The sequence below is a fragment of the Coregonus clupeaformis genome, chromosome 24, assembly GCF_020615455.1.
Source record: "Coregonus clupeaformis isolate EN_2021a chromosome 24, ASM2061545v1, whole genome shotgun sequence".
Classification (NCBI taxonomy): domain Eukaryota; kingdom Metazoa; phylum Chordata; class Actinopteri; order Salmoniformes; family Salmonidae; genus Coregonus; species Coregonus clupeaformis.
The window spans coordinates 23,639,322-23,658,825 of NC_059215.1; the positions used below are offsets into that span (position 1 = coordinate 23,639,322).

Here is a 19,504-nt window from a genome sequence, read left to right on the forward strand (position 1 = left end):
GTTATTTATTTGTATTGATCTGTTCATTTATCCAGGTTAGTCTCATTGAGATGAAATGTATTTTGCAAGATGCTGCCTAATAAATGGGGATAACTGGCTATTTACATTATGTCTTCATCTAGGAATAGCACTGAATTCAGGTGAATGCCATAATATTGAATTGTAAAAAGCAGACTACGGATGAACTGAAGCCCTGTCATCACAAAGCGAACGGAAGCCCTGAGACTTTTCAACAACCCTGTGTGAGAATCCACATCGTCGTAATAACGGACTGCACTGTTTCTTTGACTATGGTAGATCCCAAATATTGGATGCTGTGATGAGGTGATTTTGAAGGAGTCAGACGCAGTAGGGTAAATCACAGCATAACAGAATTTATTCGGAACCACACAGTTACGCAGTAATGTGTAAAAACTATCCAGTGCGCTAAACAGGCGCACTGGAAATTACAAGGCACACAGGGAATATTCCCGGCGATACAAAATACACGGAGCTCCACCGAGCTTCTCTCTCCTCCACAATAAACAATCACACACAAAGACAAAGGGGCAGAGGGAACACTTATACAGGTACTGATGAGTGGATATGAACCAGGTGTGTATAATAAACAAGACAAAACAAATGGAATGATGAGATGAGGAGCGGCAGTGGCTAGAAGGCCGGTGACAACGAACGCCGAAGCCTGCCCGAACAAGGAGAGGAGGCAGCCTCGGAGGAAGTCGTGACAGATGCATTGTGAAGGCCTTAAATAACATATGACTTTGAAAAGTAAGGCAAAGGAATCTTGCCCAGGTTCTGTTATTAATGTGTTATTTACATTTAGTTCAGATCCACTCAAACAGCTTTCTGCACACAAACGGTCAATCAAAGATTGTTTAATTCAGATCTGATCATGTGTCAGAACTTGTACATGTACTTCGAACATTCTGCTGATGCATCTGTGGTATTCATCCACTTCCCTCTTTCTCTGCTGCAGTTTCGATCCAAGACAGCATTTTTTGTCCTTCTCTCTCCATTATTATCTGGACAGGTATGGACAAGTCAACTGAGTGCTGCTTGTTTTGAAACATGATTGGGGTAGGTGGAGAACCAACCTCAAAGTTGACTATGCTGGCAGGTACCTAGTGGTTAAGCGTGTTGCGCCAGTAACTGAAAGATTGCTGGTACGAATCCCCAACCTGACTAGGTGAAAAATCTGTTTATGTGCCCTTGAGCAAGGCACTTAACCGTAATTGCTCCTGTAAATTCCTCTGTATAAGAGCATCTGCTAAAATATATGCAGTAGGTCTTGCAGGAATATTTGCTTTGCATGTAGGGGGAAGGTACAAACTATTTTTTTTTAAAGAATGAAAGAGCACAGCATCATTAGGATTAGGAGGTGAATTGGAATCAGGCTAAATGCCAATATTTGAACATTTCAAAGGACAAACTCCATAGTTCTCTCTCAAGTTGGCGTATAAATTACAGACGCTGTACCTTGCAGCCATATCTGGGGTTCATGTACAACTTAAGGGATTGTCTCATGAAGAACACTGCACAACTGTCTTTGATTGAAGAACTGTTTAACTTTATTGTAGGACAGAAATGTATTATTGTGCATGAGTGCATATGTGCATGTGTGAAACCCTCCCTATATCATTTTAGATTATGTGAGGCCATAGCCAACTCAGTGGTTGGAACAGCCTGCAGGCTTCAGCTTGCAGCAACATTGTCAGGAAGGGCCTTTCACACAACCCCTTGGCCAAGTTTCTTCTCAGCTCTGCTTTATAATTCACATACAGGACCAGGGCCAAGCTTCCCCTCAGCTTTGTTTTATAATTCACATACAGGACCAGGGCCAAGCTTCCCCTCAGCTCTGTTTAATAATTCACATACAAGACCAGGGCCAAGCTTCCCCTCAGCTCTGTTTTATAATTCACATACAGGACCAGGGCCAAGCTTCCCCTCAGCTTTGTTTTATAATTCACATACAGGACCAGGGTCAAGCTTCCCCTCAGCTCTGTTTTATAATTCACATACAGGACCAGGGCCAAGCTTCCCCCCTCAGCTTTGTTTTATAATTCACATACAGGACCAGGGCCAAGCTTCCCCTCAGCTCTGCTTTCAAATTCAAATCAAATCAAATCAAATTGTATTTGCCACATGCGCCGAATACAACAGGTGTAGACATTACTGTGAAATGCTTACTTACAGCCCTTAACCAACAATGCATTTATTTCTTAATAAAAAGTTAAATAAAACAACAACAAAAAAGTGTTGAGAAAAAAATAGCAGAAGTAAAGTAAAATAACAGTAGGGAAAGCTATATACAAGGGGGTACCGGTGCAGAGTTAATGTGCGGGGGCACTGGCTAGTTGAGGTAGTTGAGGTAATATGTACATGTGGGTAGAGTTAAAGTGACCATGCATAAATAATTAACAGAGCAGCAGCAGCGTAAAAACATGGGGTGGGGGTGCAAATAGTCCGGGTAGCCATGATTAGCTGTTCAGGAGTCTTATGGCTTGGGGGTAGAAGCTGTTGAGAATCCTTTTGGACCTAGACTTGGCGCTCCGGTACCGCTTGCCGTGCGGTAGAAGAGAGAACAGTCTATGACTAGGGTGGCTGGAGTCTTTGACAATTTTGAGGGCCTTCCTCTGACACCGCCTGGTATAGAGGTCCTGGATGGCAGGAAGCTTGGCCTCAGTGATGTACTGGGCCGTACGCACTACCCTCTGTAGTGCCTTGCGGTCGGAGGCCGAGCAGTTGCTATACCAGGCGGTGATGCAACCAGTCAGGATGCTCTCGATGGTGCAGCTGCAGAACTTTTTGAGGATCTGAGGACCCATGCCAAATCTTTTCAGTCTCCTGCAGGGGAATAGGCTTTGTCGTGCCCTCTTCACAACTGTCTTGGTGTGTTTGGACCATGATAGTTTGTTGGTGATGTGGACACCAAGGAAGCTCTCAACCTGTTCCACTACAGCCCCGTCGATGAGAATGGGGGCGTGCTCAGTCCTCTTTTTTTTCCTGTAGTCCACAATCATCTCCTTTGTCTTGGTCACGTTGAGGGAGAGGTTGTTATCCTGGCACCACACGGCCAGGTCTCTGACCTCCTCCCTATAGGCTGTCTCATCGTTGTCGGTGATCAGGCCTACCACTGTTGTGTCGTCGGCAAACTTAATGATGGTGTTGGAGTCGTGCCTGGCCATGCAGTCATGGGTGAACAGGGAGTACAGGAGGGGACTGAGCACGCACCCCTGAGGGGCCCCCGTGTTGAGGACCAGGGCTAAGCTTCCCCTCAGCTCTGCTTTATAATTCACATACAGGACCACCACTCACACTCATAAGCAAAAGGAGAAACAGACAAGTTTGTGAATCTAATGGGTATTTTAAAATATATGTTTTCTGAATACAATCAAAATATGAGATATGATCCAGGGGAAAAAACTGTTTGGTTGTTTTATGTTTTGGAAGTTTTTAGATGTATCATTCCATCCTTTCCATGTTTGATCAATATATGTATCAACATGATGTCACTACAGAAAATGTGTCAAAACGTAATAATCAAAAGTCACACTTCTTTACAATTGAAAGTATATGTACGTCATCGGGGGCACACTGCCTGCCCTCCAGGACATCTACAGCATACGGTGTCACAGGAAGGCCAAGATGATCATCAAAGACCTCAGCCACCCGAGCCACGGCTTGTTCACCCCACTAACATCTAGAACGCGGAGACAGTACAGGTGCAGCAAAGCTGGGACTGAGAGACTGATAAACAGCTTCTATCTCCAGGCCAGCAGACTGTTAAACATTTACATTTTTTCAATTTTAGTCATTTAGCAGACGCTCTTATCCAGAGCGACTTACAGTTAGTGAGTGCATACATTTTTCATACTGGCCCCCCGTGGGAATCGAACCCACAACCCTGGCGTTGCAAGCGCCATGCTCTACCAACTGAGATCCCTAGCCTGCCTCTGCCCAGTACCCAACAAACAGATCATTACCCTGCCCTGAACCTTAGCCAGCAACATACCACCCTGCATCTCACTGCTGGCTTGCCTCTGAAGCTAAGCAGGGTTGGTCCCTGGATGGGAGACCAGATGCTGCTGGAAGTGGTGTTGGAGGGCCAGTAAGAGGCACTCTTTCCTCTGGTCCCCCCCAAAATATCCCAATACCCCAGGGCAGTGATTGCCCTGTGTAGGGTGCTGTCTTTTGGATGGGATGTTAAACGGGTGTCCTGACCCTGTGGTCAATAGAGATCCCATGGCACTTATCGTAAGAGTCGGGGTGCTAACCCCGGTGTCCTGGCTAAATTCCCAATCTGGGCTTCATGCCACCTAATCATCCCCAGCTTCCAATTGGCTCATTCATCTCCCCTGTAACTATTCCACAGGTTGTTGCTGTAAATGAGAATTTGTTCTCAGTCAACTTACCTGATTAAATAAAATACACTGTCACTAGCCGGCTACCACCCGTAACTTTAACCTGCACCTTAGAGACTGCTGCCCTATGTACAGTACATTCAGACCCCTTTAATTTTTCCACATTTTGTTTTGTTACAGCCTTATTCTAATATGGATTTAAACAAAAAAAAATATGACAAAGCAAAAACAGGTTTTTAGACGTTTTTGCAAACATATAAAAAAAAGAAAAACTGAAATATCACATTTACATAAGTATTCAGACCCTTTACTCAGTACTTTGTTGAAGCACCTTTGGCAGTGATTACAGCCTCTAGTCTTCTTGGGTATGACGCTACAAGCTTGGGCACACCATTCTTCTCTACAGGGCCTCTCAAGCACTGTCAGGTTGGATGGGGAGCGTCGCTGCACAGCTATTTTCAGGTCTATCCAGAGATGTTTGATCGGGTTCAAGTCCGGGCTCTGGCTGGGCCACTCAAGGACATTCAGAGAGTTGTCCCGAAGCCACTCCTGCGTTGTCTTGGCTGTGTGCTTAGGGTCGTTGTCATGTTGGAAGGTGAACCTTCACCCCAGTCTGAGGTCCTGAGTGCTCTGGAGCAGGTTTTCATTAAGAATCTCTCTGTACTTTGCTCCGTTAATCTTTCCCTCGATCCTGACTAGTCTCTCAGTCCCTGCCGCTGAAAAACATCCCCACAGCATGATGCTGTCACCACCATGCTTAACCGTAGGGATGGTGCCATGTTTCCTCCAGACGTGACGCTTGGCATTCAGGCCAAAGAGTTCAATCTTGGTTTCATCGGACCAGAGAATCTAGTTTCTCATGGTCTGAGAATGCTTTAGGTGCCTTTTGGCAAACTCCAAGCGGGCTGTCATGTGCCTTTTACTGAGGAGTGGCTTCCGTCTGGCCACTCTACCATAAAGGCCTGATTAGTGGAGTGCTGCAGAGATGGGAGAAACTTCCAGAAGGACAACCATCTCCACAGAGGAACTCTGGAGCTCTGTCAGAGTGACCATCGGGTTCTTGGTCACCTCCCTGACCAAGGCCCTTCTAACACGATTGCTCAGTTTGGCCAGGCGGCCAGCTCTAGGAAGAGTCTTGGTGGTTCCAAAATTCTTCCATTTAAGAATGATGGAGGCCACTGTGTTCTTGGGGACCTTCAATGCTGCAGACATTTTTTGGTACCCTTCCCCAGATCTGTGCCTCGACACAATCCTGTCTCGGAGCTCTACGGACAATTCCTTCGACCTCATGGCTTGGTTTTTCCTCTGACATGCACTGTCAACTGTGGGACCTTATATAAACAGGTGTGTGCCTTTGCAAATCATGTCCAATCAATGTAATTTATTTACATTTTAGTCATTTAGCGGATGCTCTTATCCAGAGCGACTTACAGTTAGTAAGTGTTTTTTCATACTGGCCCCCCGTGGGAAACGAACCCACAACCCTGGCGTTGCAAGCGCCATGCTCTACCAACTGAGCTACACAGGGCCCCGTCACAGGTGGACTCAAATCAAATTGTAGAAACAATTCAAGAATGATCAATGGAAACAGGATGCACCTGAGCGCAACTTCAAGTCTCATAGCAAAGTGTCTGAATACTTATGTAAATAAGATATTTTTGTTTTTTATTTTTTATAAATTTGCAAAGATTTCTAAAAACCTGTTTTTGCTTTTTCATTATTGTGTGTAGATTGATGAGGAACATTTTTTATTTAATCAATTTTAGAATAAGGCTGTAACGTAACAAAAAGTGGAAAAAGTCAAGGGGTCTGAATACTTTCCGAATGCACTGTACATAGTCATTGAACAATGGTTACTTTAATAATGTTTACATGCTGTTTTACCCACTTTATATGTATATACTGTATTCTAGTCATGGCTCATCCTACAGTATATAACTACTGCTGTACACACCTTTTCTATAAACAAACTGTCCATACTGTCTATGTCACGTTCGTTGAGTACAGGATTGGACAAAGGTGCAGCGTGGTATGCGTACATGTTTGTTTATTAATTAAACACTGACAAAACAACAAAAGCAACGTAACGTGAAGTTCTAAAGGCTAAACATCAAACAAGCCAAACACACAGAAACAAGATCCCACAACATAGGTAGGCAACATGGCTGCCTAAGTATGATCCCCAATCAGAGTCAACGATCGACAGCTGCCTCTGATTGGGAACCACACCCGGCCAACATAGAAATACAAAACATAGATATTCACATACATAGATGTTCACACCCTGACCAAACCAACTAGCGAACTCTATGTCAGGGCGTGACAGTCGATGCACACCATTCACATACATATATATTTATATTCCGCTAATTTCCTGCAATTCTATCCAGTTTGCCATGGGGTTTAGTACTCTGTATTTAAATACTGTATTCTCAACTATTATTCTATTATTTCTACTACTGTACATTGCATTTTAGTTACACTGCTATATTTAGTTATATACTGGATTCTTGACATACAGTATCTCACTCTAAGATATCGACTGCTGTACATATCATGCTTAGTATATCTTGTGTAAATTAATCTTGTGTATATACTGTACGTATAGATTGCATTTGGATTACTGCTTCAGTGCTATTTGGATTCATTCCGAAATGTAAGATTTTTTAAATTATTTGTGTACATAAGCATTTCGCTGAACCTGATATAACATCTGCTAAACTGTGTATGCGACCAATAAACTTTGATTTGTGTCAAAAGGGGTGATGTGTACGCGGCAGTGAAGTCAGGCGCAGGACACAGAGGATCAAGATGACTACTTTACTTCAAGTTAACACGCACAAAACAAAAGTCTCCACAACACTGGAGGAGTAACACGCTCAGTGCGTAAAAGGCGAACTAGATATGCCGAACATCAAACAGGACAAAATTACAATAACACACAAAGGCCAAACGTAAAACAAGGGAACTTATATGTTACACAATCAACACAAAATAAGTAACAGGTGTACAAACTAGACAACACAAGACAAACACCGAAACATCGATCGGCAGTAGCTAGTAATCCGGGGACGACGAATGCCGAAGCCTGCCCGAGCAAGGAGGAGGAGCAGCCTCGGCGGAATCCGTGACAGTACCCCCCCATTGACGCGCGGCTCCAGCCGTGCGCCGATCCCGGCCTCGGGGACGGCCAGGAGGACGCGGAGCAGGGCGAGTGGGATGACTCCGGTGGAACTCCGTCAGGAGGGAGGGATCTAAGATGTCCCTCCTAGACACCCAGCACCGTTCCTCCGGACCGTACCCCTCCCACTCCACGAGATACTGCAGACCCCCATCCGACGTCTCGAATCCACGATGGACCGGACTGAGTACGCCGGAGCCCCTCGATGTCCAGTGGGGCGGAGGAGTCTCCCGTATCTCATTGTCCTGGAGTGGACCAGCTACCACCGGCCTGAGGAGAGACACATGGAACGAGGGGTTAATGCGATAATCATTTGGCAGTTGTAACCTGTAACATACCTCGTTCAATCTCCTCAGGACTTTAAATGGCCCCACAAACTGCCGACCCAGCTTCCGGCAGGGCAGGCGAAGGGGCAGGTTTCGAGTCGAGAGCCAGACTCGATCTCCAGGTGCATACACTGGACCCTCACTGCGGTGGCGATCGGCGCTCGCCTTCTGCCTACGGATAGCCCGCTGCAGATGGACATGCGCAGCGTTCCATGTCTCCTCCGAGCGCCGAAACCATTCATCCACCGCAGGAGCCTCGATCTGGCTCTGATGCCAGGGTGCCAGAACCGGCTGATACCCCAACACACACTGAAAAGGGGTCAGATTCGTAGAGGAGTGGCGAAGGGAGTTCTGGGCAACCTCTGCCCAGGGGATATACCCCGACCACTCCTCCTGCCGGTCCTGGCAATAAGACCTCAGAAACCTACCCACATCCTGGTTTACTCTCTCCACCTGCCCATTACTCTCAGGGTGGAAACCCGAGGTAAGGCTAACCGAGACCCCCAAGCGTTCCATAAACGCCCTCCAGACTCTAGAGGTGAACTGGGGACCTCGATCAGACACTATATCCTCAGGTACCCCGTAGTGCCGGAAGACGTGAGTAAACAGGGCCTCAGCAGTTTGTAGGGCAGTAGGGAGACACGGCATTGGGATGAGACGACAGGCCTTAGAAAACCGATCCACAACGACCAGAATAGTGGTATTCCCCTGGGAGGGGGGAAGGTCCGTGACAAAGTCTACCGATAGGTGAGACCACGGCCGTTGTGGAAAGGGTAGGGGTTGTAACTTCCCCCTGGGCAGGTGTCTAGGCACCTTACACTGAGCGCACACCGAGCAGGAGGAGACATAAACCCTCACGTCCGTTGCCAATGTTGGCCACCAGTACTTTTCACTAAGGCAGTGCACTGTCCGGCCAATACCAGGATGTCCAGAGGAGGGTGACATATGAGCCCAATAAATTAGTCGATCACGAATCTCGAGCGGCATGTACTTCCGCCCCTCCGGACACTCTGGAGGAGTAGGGTCGGTACGTAATGCCCGCTCGATCTCCGCATCGACCTCCCACACCACCGGTGCCACCAGACAAGACTCCGGTAGTATGGGAGTGGGCTCAATGGACCTCTCCTCTGTGTCATATCGCCGGGACAGGGCGTCTGCCTTAACATTCTGTGACCCTGGTATATAGGTGAGCTTAAAGACAAACCGGGCCAGAAACATGGCCCACCTAGCCTGACGAGGGTTCAGTCTCCTAGCTGCCCGGATGTACTCCAGGTTACGATGGTCAGTCAGAATGAGAAAAGGGTGTTGAGCCTCCTCAAGCCAATGCCTCCACACCTTTAGGGCTTGGACCACAGCTAGCAGCTCCCTGTACCCCACGTCGTAATTACGTTCCGCCGGTCTGAGCTTCTTAGAGTAAAAAGCACAGGGCCGGAGTTTAGGAGGCGTGCCTGAGCGTTGAGACAGTACAGCCCCAATACCCGCCTCTGACGCGTCCACCTCCACTTGGAACGCCAAAGAGGGGTCCGGATGTGCCAGCACCGGGACCGAGGTGAACAGGTCCTTCAGTTGTCTAAACGCCCTGTCCGCCTCAGCCGACCACTGCAAACGCACCGGGCCCCCCTTTAGCAGGGAGGTGATGGGAGCCGCTACCTGTCCAAAACCCCGGATAAACCTCCGGTAGTAATTGGCAAAACCCAAAAACCGCTGCTCCTCCTTAACCGTGGTAGGAGTCTGCCAATTACGCATGGCGGAAACGTGGTCAATCTCCATCTCCACCCCTGACGCGGACAACCGATGGCCCAGGAAGGAGATGGACTCCTGGAAAAACAGGCATTTCTCCGCCTTCACATACAGGTCATGCTCCAACAGCCTACCCAACACTCGACGCACCAGGGCCACATGCTCGGCTCGTGTAGCAGAGTATACTAGAATGTCGTCAATATACACCACTACACCCTGCCCATGCAAATCCCGGAAAATCTCGTCCACAAATGATTGGAAGACTGAAGGAGCATTCATTAACCCGTATGGCATGACGAGATACTCATAGTGACCCGAGGTGGTACTAAATGCTGTTTTCCATTCATCTCCCTCCCTAATGCGCACCAGGTTGTAGGCGCTCCTGAGATCCAATTTTGTGAAGAAGCGCGCTCCGTGTAATGACTCCGTCAAACTCGCAATCAGAGGGAGAGGATAACTGTATTTAACAGTGATCTGATTGAGACTACGGTAATCAATACACGGGCGCAAACCTCCATCCTTCTTCTTCACAAAAAAGAAACTCGAGGCCGCAGGAGAAGTGGAGGGCCGTATGTATCCCTGTCTCAGAGACTCTGCGATGTATGTCTCCATAGCCGCCGTCTCCTCTTGAGACAGAGGATACACATGACTACGCGGAAGTGCAGCACCTGCCTGAAGGTCTATTGCACAATCCCCCTGTCTATGAGGTGGCAATCGTGTCGCCCTCTTCTTACTGAATACAAGTGCCAAATCATCATACTCAGGAGGAATGTGCAGTGCGGGCATTTGGTTCGGACTTTCCACCGTGGTCGCCCCTACGGAAACACCTATACACCGCCCGACACACTGATCAGACCACTCCCTGAGAGCCCTCTGTTGCCACGAAATGGTGGGGTCATGAGAGATTAACCAAGGAAGCCCCAGCACCACGGGAAACGCAGGAGAGTCGATCAGATACAACTGTATGATTTCCTCATGACCCCCCTGCGTCTTCATCTTTAGTGGCGCCGTGACCTCCCTAATTAAACCTGATCCCAAAGGACGGCTATCTAGGGCATGAATAGTAAAAGGCACATCTACTGGTAGGAGGGGAATCCCTAACTTAACACAGAAATTACGATCAATAAAATTCCCAGCTGCGCCTGAATCGACTAGCGCCTTATGCTGGGGATGAGATGAAACCTGGGGAAATTCAACTTGAATACAAAAGTGAACAACAGAGAGCTCTGGGTGAGTTGGGCGCCTACTCACCTGAAATGACTCATCAGTGCGTGACCTGTTGCCTCGATCCCCAGGAGACCCTCCCCAGCACCGAGCCGCAGTGTGTCCTCTACGGCCACAGTTGGTGCAGGGGACGGCCTCTCTCCGGGTCTCTCTCCTCCCCTCTCTAGCACCAGAACCCCCGAGCTCCATAGGGCTCGGCTCGGAGGTGCTGGGGGATGGAATGGACGGCCCCAACTCCGGACGTCCGCGGGTAGCCAGCAGGGTATCCAGACAGATCGACATGTCCACCAACTGATCGAAGCTTAGGTTGGTGTCCCTGCAGGCCAACTCTCGGCGAACGTCCTCTCGTAGGCTGCACCGATAGTGGTCGATGAGGGCCCTCTCATTCCACCCCGCATTAGCCGCCAGAGTCCGGAAGTCCAGGGCGAACTCTTGTGCGCTCCTCTTCCCCTGTCGGAGGTGGAACAGACGCTCCCCCGCCGCTTTACCCTCTGGGGGATGATCGAAAACCGTCCTGAAGTGGCGGAAGAGCTCCGCATAGCTGATGGTGGCGGCGTCTATTCCCCTCCATTCGGCATTGGCCCACTCCAATGCCTTGCCGGATAGACAGGAGATGAGGGCGGAAACGCTCTCGTATCCCGAGGGTGCCGGGTGAATGGTTGCCAGGTAGAGTTCTACTTGAAGTAGGAAACCCTGACACCCGGCTGCGGTGCCATCATATGCCCTCGGGAGCGAGAGCCGAATCCCACTGGACTCCGGAGATGGAACGACGGGTCTGGCCGATGGTGGTGGTATTGTAGGAGGAGGTGTGGACAAGCCTCCTCTTTCCCATCGGCTCAGAGTGTCCATCACATCTTGCATGGCGGTGCCAAGTCTACTGATCATGGCGTCCTGGCTGCTGACACGATCCTCCAGAGACTCAGTTACCACCGCTGGTCCTGCTGACTCCATGGTGGTGTGTTATTCTGTCAAAAGGGGTGATGTGTACGCGGCAGTGAAGTCAGGCGCAGGACACAGAGGATCAAGATGACTACTTTACTTCAAGTTAACACGCACAAAACAAAAGTCTCCACAACACTGGAGGAGTAACACGCTCAGTGCCTAAAAGGCGAACTAGATATGCCGAACATCAAACAGCACAAAATTACAATAACACACAAAGGCCAAACGTAAAACAAGGGAACTTATATGTTACACAATCAACACAAAATAAGTAACAGGTGTACAAACTAGACAACACAAGACAAACACCGAAACATCGATCGGCAGTAGCTAGTACTCCGGGGACGACGAACGCCGAAGCCTGCCCGAGCAAGGAGGAGGAGCAGCCTCGGCGGAATCCGTGACAATTTGACATGATAGAGACATTCAACTGGGGATTGCTTTATGCTTTGACAGATGAGGGCCAGCAAGTTAACTTCCAAATTCATCACAACCCAAACCCCAAATTAGATCCTCTGACACATGCAAACACTTTCCACATTACCTGAATAGCTCCTGTCAATCCACTAACATTGTCCCGTAAGCCGCCGCAGGAGACAAACAAAGGCACTGGACTTTCCACATGCAACACAAAAAAGAGCTGCCATTACTGACTATTTAGCCACTGAGCCAGTATCCATTTATTTTATAGGTGGGTTGTCTTCTCAGAGTTTACCATGTGAACAAACCATCATTTTGGAAACAAGGTCAAAGCATTTAACATAGTGAGGGCAAAACAACATAATACAAATAGTTGTGTAGGTCTCACCAACCCTCCTCTCATGTTTAGTTTCCCTAATTCAAACCAGACCATGTCTCTAAGGGCTAGCCATGCAGCAAGGATTTGCATGCAGCAGTTGGATGGATGGATGGATGGATGGGGGAGTGGGAGGGGGAAGGGTGTGTCACAGCATGCTGTCTGGCTTCCCTGCAGTGGCGGTGCATAGGTGCACATACAGTGCCTTCGGAAAGTATTCAGACCCCTTGACTTTTTCCACATTTTGTTACTTTATAGCCTTATTCTAAAATGGATTTAAAAATATAGAATGCTCAGCAATCTACACACAATACCCCATAATGACAAAGTGAATACAGGTTTTTAGACATTTTTGCAAATGTATTAAAAATATAAAACTGAAATACCTTTAAATAAGTGTTCAGACCCTTTGCTATGAGACTCGAAATTGAGCTCAGGTGCGTCCTGTTTCCATTGATCATCCTTGAGATATGTCTACAACTTGATTGGAGTCCACCTGTGGTAAATTCAATTGATTGGACATGATTTGGAAAGGCACACAACTGTCTGGAACTACCAAGACTCTTCCTAGAGCTGGCCGCCGGTCAAACTGAGCAATCGGGAAGAAGGGCCTTGGTCAGGAACCTGATGGTCACTCTGACAGAGCTCTAGAGCTCCTCTGTGGAGATGGGAGAACCTTCCAGAAGGACAACCATTTCTGCAGCGCACCACCAATCAGGCATTTATGGTAGAGTGGCCAGACGGAAGCCACTCCTCAGTAAAAGGCACAAGACAGCCTGCTTGGAGTTTGCCAAAAGGCACCTAAAGACTCTCAGACCATGAGAAACAAGATTCTCTGGTGTGATAAAACCAAGATTGAACTCTTTGGCCCGAATGCCAAGCGTCACGTCTGGAGGAAACGTGGCACCATCTCTACGGTGAATTATTGTGGTGGCAGCATCATGCTGTGGGGATGTTTTTCAGCGGCAGGGACTGGGAGACTAGTCAGGATCAAGGCAAAGATGAACGGAGTAAAGTACAGAAAGATCCTTGATGAAATCCTGCTCCAAGGGGTGGAAGGGAGGGGAGGGGAGGGGGTTGTAAACCTTGGTGAGGTCTAAGTGAAGGCACATCACTCTTGACCTCAAATAAAATCCATCACTCAAAGAGGACCATCACTCAACTGTTGACTCACAGCAAGAAAACCTTAGATCAACATAGTCATAACATGAAAGCTAATAATAACCATTGTGGATATTCTAAGTTTATGGTAATATACAGGCCATTTCCCTGGAGTGATTTACCACTGACTCAATTATCAGTGATGATAAGGAACGCACCAGGCATAATATGTTGAACCAACCTTCTATCAATGTCATCTGTTTCCACCACAGCTGTGTTTTTGTCTGTGGAGTCTGAGTCAGTCAAGTTATGGCTGTCTCCTTCATCTCCCCCAGACAACAAACATTACTATATGGCTGTGACATCACAGACTGTGGGCAGCCCACACAGCCAGACAATAATTATGGTCTGATCCAAAGAGTGCTTTAGTCACTCTCAACTTTACCCAGTATTTGTTATGGTATATTTTATCATATTTGACTATATGGTAAAATTACTACATCAACTCTTTCCTTCCCACAACAACAATACAGTCCGGTGTTAAAATGGTATGCCTAGGAGCAAAACAGTCAGTGATCAAGGGATATGTTTAATTTCCAAAAGAAAGTTACATTCAACTTGGACAAACCCAATTCTGCAATCTATATTGAATCTGTTTATGTAAAGTGATTCATTGGCTCTTAATTCATTTTTATGTACAGATCCTCGTATAGGCCTGGAGTGCAGCAGCTGTTGTACGTCCATCCGTTTCTGCAAGCAGACATATGCTTGCCGGTAGGCAAATCAGTAGCACCGACTCACACACAGACACATACCCTCACACATATTCACTCAGCCAGCACAGACACAGACACAGACACAGACAGACAGACAGACAGACAGACAGACAGACAGACAGACAGACAGAGACATGCACAGGCTCTGAAGCAGGCACACACACACACAGTCTTTTCCCAATGACAGACTAAATTACTTGTGGGTATTCTCTAAGCGTCACCTTGGCACTCTCTCTCAACACAGCCATTAGTGCTACATCAACTATCTGTATCTAAACTAGAAGAAGTATTTTGGGACATGGCCTCAATCAAACTTAGTTGTTTTTTTTACAGAGCAGATTAGAGCATGCCTACGTCCCAAATGGCACTCTATTCCCTAAATAGTGCACTACTTTTGACCGACATAGGGAATAGTTATATTGCTAAGCTGTTGAATGTCATCACTGCATCATTTGTTTGTTCCTGAAAGGGTCTGTAAACAGCTTAGCCAGATTGTAGTTCCTATGAGAGACAGAGCTAAATGGGCAAACAAACATGCCATTTAATACTCCATATTCCAGACATGTACTTACCTGCCCTGCTCTGCAACTACTCACAGCTCCTGCCTTCTACTGTAACCACTACACCTCAGCCTCAAAGCCTCACAAAACCTAATTTCCTATGCCGTACCCAAGGAGAAGGAAATATAATCAATGCAAACAATAACGCTTCTAGTGGTGGAAAAGTACCCAATTGTCATACTTGAGTAAAAGTAAAGATACCTTAATTGAAAATTAAGCAAGTAAAAGTGAAAGTCACCCAGTAAAATATTACATAAGTAAAAGTCTAAGTATTTGGTTTTAAATATACTTAAGTATCAAAAGTCAAAGTAAAAGTATAAATCATTTCAAATTCCTTATATTAAGCAAACCAGACAGCACAATGTTCTTGTTTTTTAAATTACGGATAGCCAGGGGCACACTCCAACACTCAGACATATATCATTTCCAAACAAAGCATTTGTGTTTAGTGAGTCCGCCAGACCAGAGGCAGTAGGGATGACCCGGGTTATTTTCTTAATAAGTGCGTGAATTGGACCATTTCCCTGTCCTGCTAAGTACTTTTGGGTGTTAGGAAAAATTGATGGAGTAAAAAGTACATTATTTTCTTTAGGAATGTAGTGAACTAAAAGTAAAAGTTGGCCAAAAAAATAATATATATAACTAGGAAAGTACAGATACCCCCAAAAGACTACTTAAATAGTAATTTAAAGTACAGCTCCTTCAGAAAGTATTCATACCCCTTGACTTATTCCACATTTTGTTGTGTTACAGCCTGAATTCAAAATGTATAAAAAAATAAAATATATGTTTTACCCATCTACACACAATACCAAATAATGACAAAGTGAAAACATGTTTAAATTTTTTTTTGCAAATGTATTGAAATGATATACAGAAATATCTCATTTATATAAATAAATAAATAAATATTCACACCCCTGAGTCAATACATGTTAGAATCACCTTTGGCAGCAATTACAGCTTTGAATCTTTCTGGGTAAGTCACTAAGAGCTTTGCACACCTGGACTGTACAATATTTGCATAATATATTTTTTTTAATTCTTCAAGCTCTGTCAAGTTGGTTGTTGATCATTGCTAGACAGTCATTTCAAGTCTTGCTATAGATTTTCAAGCCGATTTAGGTCAAAACTGCAACTCGGCCACTCAGGAACATTCAATGTCATCTTGGTTAGCAACTCCAGTGTATATTTGGCTTGTGTTTTAGGTTATTGTCCTGCTGAAAGGTGAATTTGTCTCCCAGTGTCTTCTGGGAAGCAGACTGAACCAGGTTTTCCTCTATGATTTTGCCTGTGCTTAGCTCTATTCCGTTTCTTTTTATCCTAAAAAAACTCCCTAGTCCTTGCCGATGACAAGCATACCCATAAAATGATGCAGCCACCACCATGCTTGAACATATGAAGAGTGGTACTCAGTGATGTGTTGTGTTGGATTTGCTCCAAATATAATGCTTTGTATTCAGGACAAAAAGGTCATTTCTTTGCCACATTTTTTACAGTTTTACTTTAGTGGCTTACTGCAAACAGGATGCATGTTTTGGAACATTTAAATTCTGTACAGGCATCCTTCCTTTCCCTCTGTCATTTAGATTAGTATTGTTGAATAACTACAATGTTGTTGATCCATCCTCAGTTTTCTCCTATCACAGCCATTAAACCCTGTAACTATTTTAAAGTCACCATTGGCCTCATGGTGAAATCCCTGAGTGGTTTGCTTCCTCTCTGGCAACTGAGTTAGGAAGGATGCCTGTATATTTGTAGTGACTGGGTGTATTGATACACCATCCAAAGTGTAATTAATAACTTCACCATTCAATGTCTGCTTTTTTTACCCATCTACCAATAGGTGCCCTTCTTTGCGAGGCATTGGAAAACCTTGCTGGTCTTTGTGGTTGAATCTGTGTTTGAAATTCACTGCTCGACTGAGTGACCTTACAGATAATTGTATGTGTGGGGTACAGAGATGAGGTAGTCATTCAAAAATAATGTTAAACACTATTATTGCACACAGAGTCCATGCAACTTACTTTGTGACTTGTTAAGCAAATGTTTACTCCTGAACTTATTTAGGCTTGCCATGACAAAGGGGTTGAATACTTATTGACTCAAGACATTTCAGCTTTTCACTTTTAATTCATTTCAAAACATAATTCCACTTTGACATTATGGGTTATTGAGTGTAGGCCACTGACACAAAATCCAAATTTAATCCATTTTAAATTCAGGCTGAAACACAACAAAATTTGGAAAAAGTCAAGGGGTGTGAATACTTTCTGAAGGCACTGAAGTACTTAAGTACTTTACACCACTGAACGCTTCCAATGGAATATTTTACAATTTTATTGAATAATTGATGTGAAAGGTTGAGTCTGTACTTGTGGTGGTGTTCCTAAAGTATCTATATGTAGCGACAGATACCTGTGTGTATTAGATGGATACATAATCCATCTACAGTATACTGACGCATCGACTGTAAAGTCAGTCTCTGGATTAGAGCAAATGTCAGGGATTGTTATTGTTATTGTTAATATTTTACTGTATTATGTTTATGTTAAATGCACTTTAAACTAAAGTTAAATTTCCATAACAGTGAAATAGTATGGAGTACACCCCTATGCTATGATAATTAAAATTGACCCTTGAACACTCACAAACTGTCTTATTCTAAAAGCACACTATGTCGACTGTACGTACATTGGAGGAAAACACACTCACAGTTCAAATGCCATGAAAATAACATATAATATGACCTGGTGCTTTTTTCAATATGATGTCAAATTGAGGGTGTTTTTGATTATCTTTGTTTTCATCTACCTCTAAATCTGTGCATCTGACCCGCAGCAAAGCAATAGTCTGAAAGCAGCACCACGGCACTGTTTTGACTCCCCCCAAAAAAACAGCACAGTTTAACTTTCATATGTAACATCATAATCTGCACCCCACCTGACCAACCCCTTACTCGAAGGTCACACCAACTAACAATGGTACACACTGAGTCTACACTTCACTTAATTCCACATTACATTGCACAGAGAGAGAGATAGGAATCCATATGGATAGATAGGCTATACTACCTCATGGGTATCAGTAGCTTCTGGGATGGACGGTTGCCAGCGACAGTGTGAGAATCCAGGCCATCCTAGCGTCTGGCTGAGCCTCTATGTGCTATCCATGACGGCCTTGTGTTCCTCACGGCTTCTTTCCTTTCCGTCGTCTTCATTCACTTTTTACTCCACTCGTCCGCAGATCAGGGTGCCCAGGCAGGGGTACTGGTCGACAGGGTCCCGACTCCTCCGTTGTATCCCTCTTTTCTTCTCTCTCTCTCTCCACCAAAAAGCTGTTTTTTTTTGTTTTTTTAAGTGTTCGCTGTTCTGGCTACTTACCATGCAGATCCCTCTTTAGGCTTTTGCTCTCCCTCGCTCACTTTTTCTCTCTCTGCTACTGTTAGGGAAGAGCACTCTCTCCCATTCGCTCTATCCTCCCTCTCCCTCTCTCTTTCTGTCTGTCTCTAATAGTTTAGTGTTGCATATTAACACCTGCTTATAGAAAGAGAGGGAGAGAGTAGTGAGCTAGCAGCCATCTGCGCGAGTGAAAAAGATTTCCTCTGTGAGTATGTGTGAGAGTGTGTCTGTGTGTGTGTGTGTGTGTGTGTGTGTGTGTGTGTGTGCGCATGCACGGGTCGGACTCTCGTGTGTCAACAAAAATGTACTGCAAGTGGATAGCAGGCAGGTAGGAGGGGAAAAGAGGTGGGAAGTAGACAGTGTGTGTGCTCAGGCATGTGTCTTTGTGTGTGTGTGTGTCTGTGTGTGTGTCTGTGTGTGTGTGTGTGTGTGTGTGTGTGTGCAATTAAGTAAGTAGAAAAGTATCAGTTTGGCGAAAGAAAGTATCTGCAAAGGCATGCTTGAACTCCTTGGCTTCTCCCTCTCTCACTCTCTAGCATTGTAACTCCCTAATTAAACATTAAAAAAATAAGTTTACCTCAGGACAACCTTCTGTGATTTGAACACTTTTTCAGCTTTTACCAAGAGACTAAAAGACGCTGACGTTTTAAAGTTGACTTTCTGAGTTTTATTTTCATAATGTATAACAATTAATCAGAAATCAATCATAAGAATTCTGTCTATAGTTGGCAGTTGATGTGCTATCATAACTACTCTACACAATATTGTACATTCAATCTTACAATGGCAACTTGTTCGTGGATAAATGACAAGTTGACACTTTTCGATCAACACATCAACTGAATACCATTGGTTGGTGTTATTGTAACCGGTGTGAAATGGCTAGCTAGTTAGCGGTGCGCGCTAGTAGCATTTCAATTGGTGACGTCACTCGCTCTGAGACCTTGAAGTAGTTGTTTCCCTTGCTCTGCAAGGGCCGCGGCTTTTGTGGAGCGACGGGTAACGGTGCTTCGAGGGTGACTGTTGTCGATGTGTGCAGAGGGTCCCTGGTCCGAGCCCAGGTAGGGGCGAGGAGAGGGACGGAAGGAACGCTGTT

General features: G+C 45.6%; 1 protein-coding gene across 2 annotated transcripts in view; it reads right to left on the reverse strand.

Moving 5' to 3' along the window:
- Positions 1–18,649, reverse strand: part of LOC121538432 (rho guanine nucleotide exchange factor 19) — a 39,125-nt gene extending 20,476 nt beyond the window's left edge. Inside the window, exon 1 of one of the 2 annotated variants that reach the window (XM_041846425.2) lies at positions 18,082–18,649. The gene's annotated coding sequence lies outside the window, so the exon portion shown is untranslated. The remainder of the gene's footprint in view (positions 1–18,081) is intronic. The other variant, XM_041846424.2, reaches the window with a different exon arrangement.
- Positions 18,650–19,504: the final 855 nt, after the last annotated feature.